Below are 14,261 nucleotides of genomic sequence, written 5' to 3' on the forward strand. Positions count from 1 at the left end.
AAAGAACCAAGATGTGGGCTGTGGCCTCCTTTACGAGTGGGGAAACTGAGCCCCTTGGGCTCCTGCAGGGATTGCTGGAGCTAGCTGGAAAGATCTAGAAGAGAAGGGCTCCACCCACCTCCTAAAGCAGGCCTGTGACAAAGACCCTTCACTGGCCAGAGGACGGCGGTGCCGGGGTCCCCCCCCATCCTGCTTGGAGAACAGCTAGCTCAGGGTGTGCGCTGCCTAATTCACCCCAGGATACTGAAGACACCCCGGGACATGGGCTAGTGGGCCCAGTTGCGCCCCCTGGAGCGACCCACGTGTGGAGCCAGGAGAGGCGCTTTCCTCCGCGGCTGCCACTGGCGTGTCCCCAAGCAGAGGCAGGCCGCCATAGCCCTCTCCAGCACCCCCCAGTACCCCCCACCTCTGAGCAATGCCAGAGGGGCGGCCCCACCCCATTCCTTTGTTCCTGGACAGGAATCCTCTCTCCACTGGAGCAGCACCAGGAGCAAGTCCCAGGGGCGAGGTTGTAAGGCCGAAACTGTGGCCAGGCACGGAGGCGGACAGACAGAGGTGACCTTGAGCTGAGGGGCCTGGACAGCAGGCAGGCGGAGGGGGGGGCCTGTAGGGGGGAGGAGGGAGAGCTCCAGGTCTGTGGGTGAGAGGCATGCCGGGAGTAGCGGTAGATGAGGCTCAGGCTTGCTAAGTAGGAAACTTTGGGGCAAGGCCACCCCCCGTGGAGCAACTATGGCAAACAGACAAGCTCTGATGCCCATCTTGGAAGTATACCTGTAACCCCAGCACTCAGGAGGCTGAGGTGGGAGGATTGGGGTTTGAGGTCAACCTAGGCTACATAGTGTGTCTCAAAAAAGAAAAAAAGTAAATAAAAGGAAACGAAAAAGTGGGCTGTGCCAGGACTCTGTGCCTCCGTTTCCCCATCTGCCCTAGAAATGGCAAAAACGCACCTCCTCAAGTGAAAGGAGTAATCTGAACACTTTCTAGAACATCCTCACCTCCGCACGACCCTCTCAAGAGGTGGTCAAGCCTTCTGTCTCCCCTTGCACCCCTAATTCTTTATCCTGGGGTCCTTTGGGGGAAGGCAATAGATAGTTTCCTCCTGTCTCTGCTCCTTCTGCCTTTCCCCACTGCCTGCCTCTGTCCCTCTCCTCCCTGGGTGCCCCTCCCCCACCGGCCGGGGAGGGCCTTCCCATTGTACTATCTTTGGGCCCTAAATTAAAATTGATGACATCTTGAAATGAGCAGTGAGGGTAATTTTGCTTCTGAGCCGGGATGCTAATGAGGCCCCTTAATGGTGCAAACGCTGAGCTGACGGGTCGTGTGTCACGCGCGGCGGCGAGGGGGGTAATGGCCACGGTAAGTGCCGGTAATTACACCCTGTCTCCATGTATTTTGGCAGGCCTGGTGGGAGAGCCGGGGCTCAATCACCGTCGGAGGGGAGCGCCCCCTCCATCCGCGGCAGGACTGACAGCCGGAGACAGCCCCCTCCCCCCTCCAGCCAGGCCCCTCCCCCTCCAGCCCCACCTAGAACGAGTCTGGGGCTTCGTTCTCTAGCCCCCCCCCAAACACGGTATGTAAGTATGTACCAGAGGCTCCTACGCCCAGTGAAGCCCCCATTTCTCACATCCACAGCCGGGGCGGCCCCTCCCCTGCAGCCTCTGAAACACACGGCTCTGCGTACTCGCCCCTTGGGGCCTGCACACCTCCCTGTGCACACGGCCGCAGCTTCCAATAGCGCCTGTGTGCCACTGCCAGCTCTTGTCTGCACACCTGTCTTTTAGTGGGGGGAGGAGGGGTCACAAATTCAGGCCCTGGGAGATGTCCCTGAGCTGTAAGGCTGGTGCTTTACTACTTTATCCACAGCTCCACTTCCAGCCTTTAGATGGTTAATTTGTTTACTTTTCTTTCTTTTTTCTTTTTCTTTTTGTCAGTCGTGGGGCCTGAACTCTGGGCCTGGGCGCTGACCCTCAGCTCTATCACTGGAGCCACAGGGCCATTCCGGCTTTTTCTGTTTCTGGGGTGCTGAGGAATCGAACCCAGGGCCTCATGCATGCAAGGCAAGCACTCTACCACTAGGACACACTCCCAGCCCCACAGATGGTTAATTGGCGAGAAGCGTCTCACAGACCTTCTTGCTCAGGCTGGCTATGAACTACAATCTGCAGATCTCAAAGTCCACCGGCGCCTGAGTATCGGTAACCTTCTCCTTTGATGAGGCCGACACTCGGCCTCTGAACCCAGATCACAGCGCTGGGGAGCGGCAGAGGCAGGACTGGAATTCAGCTCTGCTTTCTGTCCACCTTGCCCCTTACACCTGCCCGTGCATAAACGCACACATGCACAGGCATGTGTCACGTACAGATGCACAGATGTCCTCTGTGCACCCAAGTACATACACACACAGGGCACCCACCTAGGGTACTGGGCATGCCCACACTGATGTAAACACACATGCATAGGAGCACCTAGCACCGTGAGCAGAACGCCACAGAGAAACGCACAGCAGCTTGGGGACCCTGCGGACGGCCTCTACCAGCTCCTACATCTCTTACTTCTTTTGTTTGCTTCTCTCTCTCTCTCTCTCTCTCTCTCTCTCTCTCTCTCTTTCTCTCTCTCTCTCTCTCTCGGACAGAACCCAGGGCCTCTCATGCCAGGCAGGCACCAGGCCACACCCCCAGCCCTCACTGTTGTTAAAGCAGATGACACAGCCACACAAAGGAGGGTGGTGCCCACCCCCACAGCGTGCCCCTGCAGCTCCCACGCTGGGCACACACGCGCACGCATGCACGCACGCACGCATGCACGCACACACGCACGCACACATGTGTACTGCTGTCCTGCGAGGCCTCGGCGCTGCCTCTGTGTAACCCGCAGCCCGTGGACACGTCACGGCACACATGTGGCACATGTTAGGGACCCACGCCACCGCACTGGTGACAGTGAACACCCCACAGGGTCCTCCAGCCCTTGTCACCCATGTATTCTGCCCCCCGCACTGCATCTATCAATCCTAGGATGATGGTAGAGGTCAAAAGCACAGATTTTGGTGTCTGGCTGCTCGAGTTCTGGGTCATCTCCATTGCTGTTGGCTGTGCTTACCTCTGCCTCAGTTTCCCCTGTCTGTAACGTGTGTCTGTCCACAGGAAGGGCTAGATGAGCCAGGCGGCTGGGGAGACAGCAGGATGGCCAGTGAGGATGGATGATCTAGGGAGAGAACCTGCCTCCTGCTTTGGAAGCCAAGCAGGGCTGTGTGTCTGTTCATCACCCGGCTCGGCTCCCTGAGGGGCCAGAACAGGCCAGAGGGAAAAGGCAGCCTGTGTAGGGGGCTGGGACTTGAACCTTCTGAGCTAGAGGAGGGGTGGCTCGGGCATCTTAGAAGCGTGGCCACTTCCGCTCTCAGCTGGGCTGAGCCCTGGGCTCCTCAAATCCTGTAGCCCTGACTCGGTGGGGAAGGGCTTGAGGGAGGCAGATGGAGGCAGTCTGATCAGAGGCGCCCCCTATGGTAGAAGTCATTATTACAGCTGCTCCCCGGGTCATGCCCCTCCCGCCAAACCATCAGAAGCTGACACTGTCAGCAGCTGGAAATGCACCAATGAATTCAGTTAATTTTATCTAACTGGTATCATTGTTTACTTAGTCTAGACTGTGCTGGGGCTCGAACCCAAGGCCTCGTGTGTGCCAGGCAAGCACCCCACCCATGAGACACATTGCCCCATCTTGTGTTTTCCGAACACAGAGCCTGCTTTATGCTCATGTTGCATAGCTTGTGGACACATGCAGTTAGGCATTTTGTAGATTCAGCGAGAGGTGAAAATATAAAACCTCTGCCGAAAAACTCTGTCATACAGTGCATGACAGAGAGTTGATCATCTCCTTTTCTGACAGTAGGGCTGCCTGGCAGAGCTCTGCAGGAGGGTACCACACTATATATCGCTGGCCTAGGACAGGGGGAATGAGGCCCAGGGTGGTGGTACAGGCCTGTAATCCCAGCAATGTGGGAGTTACAGGTAGCCAAGGTCAGCCCTGGGCAAAAGGCGGGAGACCCTATCTGAAAAGTAATTAAAGAAATAAAGGCTGGGGCTGGGAAGGTGGCTCAGTGGTAGAGCACTTGCCTTGCATGCCTGAGGCCCTGGGTTCAATTCCTCAGCACCACATAAGTAAAAAGAAGAAAGTCGAAAGTGGCGTTGTGGCTCAAGTGGTAGAGCGCTAGCCTTGAGCTGAAGAGCTGAGGGACAGCGCCCAGGCCCAGAGTTCAGGCCCCATGACCGGACCCCTCCCCCCACCAAAAAAAAAATAAAAAATAAAGGCTGAGCCAGGTGTCCGTGACTCACACCTGTAATCCTCACTACTGAGGAGGCTGAGATCTGAGGATTGAGGTTCAAAGCCAGCACCACTTCTGGCCTTTTCTATATATGTAGTACTGAGGAATCGAACCCAGGGCTTCATGCATGCTAGGCAAGTACTCTACCACTAAGCTACATTCCCAGTCCAGTCCGTTAATTGGAGACTTTTATCTCAAATTAACCACCAAAAAGCAGGAAGTGGTGCTGAGGCTCAAGTGGTAGAGCACTAGCCTTGAGCTGAAGAGCTGAGGGACAGCGCCCAGGACCAGAGTTCAGGCCCCACAGCTGACAAAAAGAAAAAAGAGGGGCTGGGAAGGTGGCTCAGTGGTAGAGTGCTTGCCTTGCATGTATGAGGCCCTGGGTTCAATTCCTCAGTGCCACATAAGCAGAAAAAGCTGGAAGTGGCGCTGTGGCTCAATTGGTATAGCACTAGCTTTAAGCTTAAGAGCTGAGGGACAGCGCCCAGACCCAGAGTTCAGGCCCCATGACTGGCAAAAGAAAAGAAAAGAAAAGAAAAAAGGCCCAGTGATTCACACCTAGCTACTCAGGAGGCTGAGATGTGAGGATCAAGGTTTGAAGCCAGCCCCAGCAGAAATGAGACTTTTCTCCAATTAACCAGAAAACCAGAAGTAGAGTTATGGTGCAAGTGGTAGAGCACTAGCCTTGAGCAAAAGAGCTCTGGGACAGCGCCCGGGCCTTGAGTTCAAGCCCCACAACTGACAGAAAAAAATCAGAAGCGCATTCCTTTAGAACTCAGTGCAGCCCCCGGAGAGGTGGGGTGTCTGTATCTGCACTATCATGCTGAAGGGCAGCTGGCTTCAGGCCAGGACAATGTGACCCACTCTGGCTGTTTTTGGCCTCTGTCCCCACAGGTGCCTTTGCTGCTAGGGCCTGGGAAAGGGGGGGGGGGGGCGCCGCTGCCTAATGAACAATTAGTGTCTGCTGCGTGGCTAATCATGTGGTTCCATGTAATTAAGAAGTTAATTAGTGCTGTGTCAATTCAGGTTTAATTAGTCCCCTCTTCAGACAAGCCTGGAAGACCCTCCTGCTGGAAATTTCTGGAAAGTGAAGGACGGCTGCTATTCCACCAGTGGATTTTGAAGTGCATCTGGTCAGCTTGGGGAAGGCGGGGGGGGGGGGGGGGGGGGGGAGGGGTAAGGTTACAGGGGTGGGGGGGGATGAGATTACAGGGGGGGTGAAGTTACAGGGGTGGGGGATGAGGTTACAGGTGAGATCCTGTTCTTGCTTCTACTGGGCTCTGATTGGCTCAGCTTGGAGCCGTCTTCCACCATCTCCCACCTCCCTCCTGCCCTCAGCCCCCAGGGCAATGGCCACAGACCCCCGTGGGACCTCAGGGATCAGCCAGCCTCCTCAGCCCAGCCTCCTCTCCTGAGCTTCTCTGCCCACCCCAATAACTCAGTCCACACCAGGCTGGAGATGCCACCTCCGACCTTCTGCCCTTGTTTCTGAGCTTTCCTACTTACCTCCAGACTTCTGGATCCAAACAGCTGCTCTGCGAAGCTGTCCCCAACCCCTCGGTTCAGAAGGGTGCCCCCCATGTTTATAGTAATGCAGAAAACAAAGGCAGACAGAGACAATGTCTCCTGCCTAGTGGCACCCCTGCCTAGTGGGCAGGAAGGCGATTCTGGGCTCTGGACAGGGACGGGCCCATCAGCAGGGGTCATGTGGGAAGCGCTCACTGGGTGTAGATGGGGTCTCTGGGGTCAGCCTTGTCCATGCAGCTCAGCTGTCATTTCTGACACTCTGTGGATGCTGGACCCTGGCCTGGTCCAGGGACAGCGAGAAGACCAAGTCTGGTGTATGTTGTGGTAAACAAGCCCTGGCGGTGGGGGGGGGGGCACGGGCACAGAGGTACCACCTCAGGGACTGGTGGAGGAGCCAGAAGGGCTGGCTGTTGGGGGAGGGGAAGCCAAGGATTTGGTGGGAAGAGGGGGACGAAGGAAATGAACTGAGTTAATTGTTCCCGTTTGACAACTTTTTCTAATTAGGGACCAATTATGTCCTCAGGTGCCTAATTGGGGTCCTGGTAGATTCTCTAATTTGCTAGGTAATTATTGGCCAGTAATTCCACCAGCAAGAAACTGGGGGAAGAATGATGTGATCATAACATTTAAGTTTTTCTCGGCTGGGGGGGAAAGGGCTTTGCCCAGAAAATAATCTGGGTACTCCTCCAGTAACAAGTTCCTCCCCGCTCCACCTCAAATGTGTCTGCCCCTCTCCCTGCTCTGGGAGCTTTCTAGATGGCCAGGATATGGGGACACTATGATTTTGCTTCTCCGGTACCCATCAGGCTTTTTTGTTGTTGTTGTGCCAGTACTGGGGCTCTAACTCAGGGCCTGGGCTCTGTCCCTGAGCCCTCTCTGTGATCAAGGCTAGAGCTTTACCACTTGAGCCACGGCACCATGTCTGGCTTTTTCTGTGTATGTGGTGCTGAGGAATTGAACCCAGAGCATCATGCATGCGAGGCAAGCACTCTACCACTGAGCCACCTTCCCAGCCCTCCGCTCCCAGTATTTTTTTTTGCTGGTTATTTGGGGATGAGACTCTTACTGACTTTCCTGTCCAGGCTAGCTTCCACTCACGAACCTCAGATCTCAGCCTCCTGAGTAGCTAGGATTACAGGCACCCGGCTGCATGCTCTTCCCTTGTGAGGTTGTCGGTGCAGATTCCACTGCAGCAGGTGTCTCTGAGCTCTCCAGCACCCAGCCTAATCACGGGGGAGGCCGAAGGAGCTTGCAGCTCCCAGCTCTGAGAGCCAATCACTCCCTCCAGTGGCTTAAGCTAGTTTGCACCAGATTGCTGTCACTAGCCTGGCAGATGTGGAGTTCTCTGGATTCCTCCCAGCAAAGCAGGAGGACATGACAACCCATCCCTTCCTCCCGTGAGAATTGATGCCTGGACCAGTCAGCTGGCTTTTGCTACAAACAGAAAACCCTATTAAAGCAGGCTGGGTGATAGGTAGGGTGGTTCCAGGCTGGCTCTCGAAGAACAAACATTGCCTTTCTTTCTTCTTATGTTTTTGGCGGTACTGGGATTTGAACTCGGGCTCCTGTGCTGGCCAGGCAAGTGCTCTGGCACTAGCTCACACCTCCAGCCCATGGTGCTTTAGGTGATTTCTTCAGCTAGTCTTGCTGTTTTGCGCAGCCAGTCTTAGACTACTGTCATCGCATCTTTTAGAAACTGGGATGGCAGGTGCCCCACCATGCCCAGCTTGTCTTTTGACATAGGGTCTTAGGAACTCTGTGCCCAGCTTGGCCTTGAACGTGGATCCTCCTGCTCTTTACCTCCTAAAATGCTGGGCTTACAGGTGTGAGTGGACACACCCCATCCAGATATGGCTTTCTTTCTACTCCGGAATATTTGGGGAGTTGTCTTACCCTCTTAGCTGTGCACACCTCATCGTCCCAAGATGCTCTTTCGGTCTAGGTTATGGGCAGAGCACAGTAGGAGCAGAATGAGGTCCATCCTTTGCCTGAAGCCGCTGATGACTTATCCTCATTCTCCATTGGCCAGGATAGTGTCACATGATGGTCCCCAATCCAATCACTGGCAAGGAGCAGAAGCCAGCTTTAACCAATCATGGTTCTTGCCTTGGAGCTGGGTGGGCTGTCCTTAAACCTCTGGCTGGGCTAGTTAGAAAAAGGGAAGTGGAATGGCCCTGGGGTAGGATAGCACGGACAGCTGGCTGTTTCTTAGCAGCCATCTCCGCTTCTCTGTTATGGTAGAAACATTGGCTGGTGATTCACGCCCATAATCCTGGCTACGCAGGAGGCTGAGATCTGAGGATCGCCATTTGAACCCAGAGGTAGTAGGAAAATCCAGGAGACTCTTACCTCCAGTTAATCCACAAAGAGCTGGAAGCGACATTGTGGCTTGAGTGGTAGAGTGCCAGCCTTGAGCAACAAAAGCTAAGGGACAGGCTGGGAATGTGGCTTAGTGGTAGAGTGCTTGTCTAGTGTGCATGAAGCCTTGGGTTTGATTCCTCAGTACCACATACACAGAAAAAGACAGAAGTGGAACCATGGCTCAAGTGGTAGAGTGCTAGCCTTGAGCAAAAGAAGCTCAGGACAGTGACCAGGTCCTGAGTTCAAGTCCCAGAGCTGGCCAAAAAAAAAAAAAATAAGCTAAGGGTCAGTGTCCAGTTCCTGAGTTCAAGTCCCAATACCAACACACACACAGAAATTTTGGCTGAGCATCCTGTCATGAAGAAGGAAGACTCCACTTGAAGCCTCCTTGTAGCTGACTGTGACCAGTGGCTAAATTCTGGGCAGTGGGAAGTTAGAATATGTTCCAGCAGCTTCCAAGAAACTGCTTTAAGAAATCTATGCATTGGGGCTGGGAAGGTGGCTCAGTGGTAGAGCGCTTGCCTTGCAAGCATGAGGACCTGGGTTCGATTCCTCAGCACCACATAAACAGAAAAAGCCGGAAGTGGCACTGTGGCTCAAGTGGTAGAGTGATAGCCTTGAGCTGAAGAGCTGAGGGACAGTGCCCAGGCCCAGAGTTCAGGCCCCATGACCTGCAAAAAAAAAAAAGAGAAATCTATGCATTGGCTGGGTGCCAGTGGCTCACACCTGTAATCCTAGCTTACTCAGGAGGCTGAGATCTGAGGATCATGGTTCAAAGCCAGCCAGGTCAGGAAAGTTCACGAGACTCTTATCCCCAATAAATGACCAGAAAACCGCAAGTGGTGCTGTGGTTCAAGTGGTAGAGCGCTTGCCTTGAGCTGAAGAGTTCAGGGACAGTACCCAGGCCCAGAGTTCAAGCCCACAACTGACAAAATAATAATAATAATAATGAAATCTCTGCATGAGCCCTGGCTCTGTTCCCCCCAACCCTACCCCATTTGCTATCTGGCCTTGAACTATGATCCCCTGATCTCCTCCTCCCAAGTTGTTTTGTTTTGTTTTGGTCGTGGGGATTGAATTTAGGGCCTGGGTGCTGTCCCTGAGTTCTTTTGCTCAAGGCTAGCTTTCTTCCACTTTGAGCCACAGCTCTACTTCTGGTTTTCTGGTGGCTCAATGGAGATGAGTCTCACAGGGACTTTTCTGCCGGGTCTGGCTTTGAACTGTGATCCTCAGATCTCAGCCTCCTGAGTAGCTAGGATTACAGGCATGAGCCTTTGGTGCCTTGCTTTTTCTTTTTGAGATAGGGTCTCACCTGTGTAGCCTGGACTAGCCTCAATCTCATGATCCTCCTTCCTGAGCCTCCTGAGTGCTTGGATGACAGGCATGCAGCACCACCTGGCTCCACTCAAGCAGACGGTGCAGGAGTAGATGTGCAGATATCACACTGTCCCGGGGTGGAGTGAGAGGCTCGGGTGTTTCCTGAAGCGGAAGGGTGGAAGCAGCAGCTCTTCTCCTCAGCTTGGAGGAAGTGGGGATTCTCAATACACTGTGCAGCAGGCCACAGCGTGTGAGGAGTGAGTCGCAGCCTTCAGAGCGGGTTGCCATGGAAGGATCTGGAAGGGCCCTCTCTTGCTTGCCACGGGAGTTAAGCAAGCAGAGGAGCAGTGCCTGAGCAGGGCAGCATCTGTCTGTGGGATTTGTTCCGCAGGCTGGCAGAGGCCGGCCTGTAGGCAGAGAGCGCAGGTGGGGACAGGCCCCGTGGCAGCCCCGCCCCCTTCTCCCTGCTGCTCCTCGTGGGTGGGGCAGAGGCTGGCCAGCTCTCTGCCCTCAGTGTCTCTGAGGGAGGAGCAGCTGCTGTCCCTGAGAGCCCCCCACTCCCCCCCAGCCAGGCAGGCTGAGGGCCAGGAAGTGGAGGAACTCCCCTGGGAATGGGCCACCCCATGGACTGCCCCAGGCCCTTGGGAGGGACACGTCCCATTGGTCTGTGCTCCCGTGGCCCTTGGCAGTGACCTGTTGATCACACAGGCTCTTTGGGCTGCCTTTCCTTCCAGACCCATGCCCCATCTCGACTTAGGTTTGTTTTCTTTTTCTGATGCCAGTCTTGGGGCTTGAGCTCCGGGCCTGAACACTGTTCCCGAGCAATTTAGCTCAAGGCTAGTGCTCTACACTTGAGTCACAGCGCCACTTCAGAGAGAAAGAGAGAAAGAAAGAAAGGAAGAAAGGAAGGAAGGAAAAAAGAAAGAAAAGTCTCTTGGATTTGTCTGCTCTGGCTGGCTTCAAACCTTGATCCTTCAGATCTCTGAGTAGCTAGGATGACACTGTAGCCCTTCTGATGCCTTTTGTGTTGAATTGAATCCATTCGCAGCTACCCAGCGTGTGGCATCAGACAAGGGCTCAGAGAGGCCTGGCGGGGAGGGGCAGGCAGTCCCCACAGGTTGGCCAAGGACCAGAATCCTGGGAGAGAGACATGGGGTGCCAGGTCTCTGGGGTCCCAAGGACAGGGAGGAGGAGGGCAAGGAGGCGAATCCTCCATCAATCTGGCTGGGTGTGCGTTATTGTTATTATTATGAAGTGTCTCAAGGCTGGCACTCACCCTGGCCTGGCTGAGCCCCCCTAATGGTCCCATAAATCCCGGCCATAAAGAGTAATGGGGGGAGACAAATGAGATAATTAGGAATAAATCTCGCCGAGGTCTCTATCTATCAGCGTCCCTGGAACTGGCCAGTCTTCCGAGCCATTACCCGGGCCCCTAATTAACGCTGAGCTGCCCAGCTCTGCAGAGGCTCTGAGGGAGGGACCCAGGCTCAGGGGCACCCTTGCCCCCCAAGTCCCTGCAGGGTGACCTTGGGAGACGCTGAGGGTCAAATGCCCACAGCCTGCCTGCCAGGTTTCTCCTGGCCTCCTTGGTTTCAGCTCCTCAGCCTTCACCCCTGGCCTTGTTGTGGTGGAGGCTTAGAAGGTGTGGGTTTGAAGGAATTGTGGGGACCCCCCTGTAACAACCTTCCACCCTCGGGGCTCCCTGCCACTCTGGCACTAGTAGGGCAGAGACCCTAGTATAGCTCGCTGCAGGCCTTGGAGCAGGGAAGTCCCACTGAGATGGCGTTGGGCTCATTGGAGGTAGATGTTTGCTCTGGCTGGCCTTGTGGAATTCTTCCTTGTCTGTCTGCCTCTTGCTGTTTTGTTTTGTTTTGTTCTGGCAATGGGGCTTACACTTAATGGTTTCCCCCATCTAGCTTTTTGGTGGTTCATTGGAGATAAGAGTCTCACAGACTTTCCTGCTTGGGCTGGCTTTAAACTGTGATCCTCAGATCTCAGCCTCTTAGCAGCTAGGATTACAGATGTGAGCTATGGGTGCCTCAGTTTGCCTCTTGGTCTTATTTCCAGCCTGGCTGGAGCTTCTGAGAATGAGCCTCTTTCTCCTTCCCAACCCCCAATATTGATTTTTTTTGGGGGGGGGGGTCAGTCGCAGGGCTTGAACTCTGGGCCTGGGCGCTGTCCCTCAGCTCTTCAGTTCAAGGCTAGCGCTCTACCACTTGAGCCACAGTGCCACTTCCAGCTTTTTCTGTGTATGTGGTGCTGAGGAATCGAACCCAGGGCCTCATGCATGCAAGGCAAGCACTCTACCACTGAGCCACCTTCCCAGCCCGCAACCCCCAATATTGAGGTCAGCCTCCCTGGCTCCTCTTCCTAGCCACATACCCGGAGCTGTATCTGACTGCTGGAAGTTTCCAGCCTGGCTCGTCCACTGGGTCCCTGAAATGCACTCCCCAGCGACAGCCTGACCCTACAGTGACTTCCATTATTTTAATCTGCCAGCCCCCTTTTTTGTTACAGGATGAGCACCCCAACCTCTCTGATGAGCTCTTCTTCCACCTCTACATGGTTCTGCTGAGAGCAATCAAACAACCTACTCTCTCTGGCCCCTGACTTGGGCCTAGCCAATCACAGCTCTCTGGCCCCTGACTTGGGCCTAGCCAATCACAGCTCCCCATCCCTGGTACAGTGATTGGCCCAGAAATGAGTCCATAGGGAAGGCTGGCCAATCACAGTCCTTCCCTGGCCTTTAATATAGAGCCCCTGTACTGATGGCAGGTGGACAGTGTATGGATGTACTTCCTCTTCCTACCCTCCTCCCTGTCTGGCTGTTACCCAGAAAAAAAGCCTGGAAATGGCAGGAAGTGTGGATAGAGAGGTGGTGACAGAGCCAGGAAAAAGCAACAAAGCTACTGACTGGGCTGTGAATGTAGGGGCCATTGCAGACCAGTATCCTGCTCATCCCAGGAATATCAGAATGCCAGAAAAGAGCAGCAATGCAAAAGGCTCGGAGTGTGTGTGTGTGTGTGTGTGTGTGTGTGTGTGTGTGTGTGTCGGGGGGGGGGGGAAGAGCTCTGTCACCTCTGTCCCCACAGCTCCCACCTGCAGCTGTGGGTGCATCTACCACATTGCTCTGCTGGGGAGCGAATGCCGGGGGGTAGCCGGTTAGAGTGCCAACCGCCTGGTCTCTCCCCAGTTCTGGAGGTCTGGGGGTCTGTAGTAGTGCTCAGAGCCCCTGGGGAGCTGCCCTTGTGCCCCCCACCCCCTGCTGCCCACTCATCTTCTTGGGTTCTGGCCAGGCACGGGAGCGTGACAGATCGGGAGGTGGGTGATCACAGCTGTCCCATCCTGACAACACTGGGGTCAGGGCTGTGTCCCCAAAGCTCAGTGTGCCCAGCCCGGGGTAGGAGGACAGGGAATGCCAAGAAGTTCAGAAGCTGCTCTGGCCACTCAGTGGCAGCCTCTCTCCAGTGTGGCGAGCAAGGCTGATGAGCGGTGCTGGCCAGGGTCTTGACCTCACCTCCTTCCTTCCAACAAGCATGGGAATGGCCACCTTGGTGTGGACAACCCGGAAGAGTAAGGGGGACTCAAGAAGTCTCCTCGGGGCTGGGAAGTGGCTCAGTGGTAGAATGCTTGCCTTGCATGCATGAGGCCCTGGGTTTGATTCCTCAGCACCACATACACAGAAAAAGCCAGAAGTGACGCTGTGGCTCGAGTGGTAGAGCGCTAGCTTTGAGCTGAAGAGCTGAGGGACAGTGCCCAGGCCTAGAGTTCAAGACCCACGACCGACAAAAACCAAAACAAAACAAGAAGTCTCCTGGGAGCCCAGATGCACACCTGTAATGTCAGCTACCCAGAGGCAGGAGAAGCCTAAGTTCAAGGACAGGACCAGGGCAAGGGAAAGGTGGTACGACTCTGTCTCAAAACCAAAATAAAGAGCCAGGTGCTCATGACTCATGTAATTCTAGCTACTCAGGAGGATGAGATCTGAGGATTGAGGGTCCAGGAAAAATCGATGAGACTCTTATCTCCAATTAGCCAGCAAAAAAAAACCAGAAGGGAAGCTGGGGTTCACGTGGTAGAGGCTAGCCTTGAGGGAAAGAGCTAAAGGACAGCACCCAGTTCAAGTCCCCAAACCAGCACAAAACCCCAACCAAAAGACCTGTGGGCATGACTTAATCAGCGCAGCCCTCACCTAGCCTATGTGAGGCCCTAGGTTCAGTCTCCAGGGCTACAGAAGAGTCTCCTAGGCACAGTGGGCACCCAGGAAACTGAGGTCCAGAGAGAAGGGCCTGGTCCCTTTGTCAGGCTGAGCACTGCCTCCAGACAGAACCCAGGAAGAGAGGGTGAATCCTGCCCTGGGACTCTCCTTGGAAGGCCATCTGGGCAGGGTGGTGGGTGGCCTCTAGAAAAATGTCACCTGATTCCCAGCAGGGCTGCAGCCACCTGGGTAATGAGAGGCGGAGGGGACGGATGGCATGGGATGAAGGAGGACTGGGCACAGGCCTCTGGGGCCCAGCTCGGGCTCTAAAATGTGAAGTGTGTGAGTGTATAGATGTGTGTGTGTGTGCATATGTGGTGTGTGTGTGTGTGCATTTGTGTGGCTGGCTGGTGGCCATGTGACTGGTGGAATGTGAGTGCTTGTATGGAGAGAATGCATGAAGAAGTGTGTGTGTACATGAATGTATGGGTGTGAGTGTACTTATGAAGGTGTGTGTGTGTGTGTGTGTGTGTGTGT

The sequence above is a fragment of the Dipodomys spectabilis genome, unplaced genomic scaffold, assembly GCF_019054845.1.
Source record: "Dipodomys spectabilis isolate Male_0828 unplaced genomic scaffold, ASM1905484v1 ptg000669l, whole genome shotgun sequence".
Classification (NCBI taxonomy): domain Eukaryota; kingdom Metazoa; phylum Chordata; class Mammalia; order Rodentia; family Heteromyidae; genus Dipodomys; species Dipodomys spectabilis.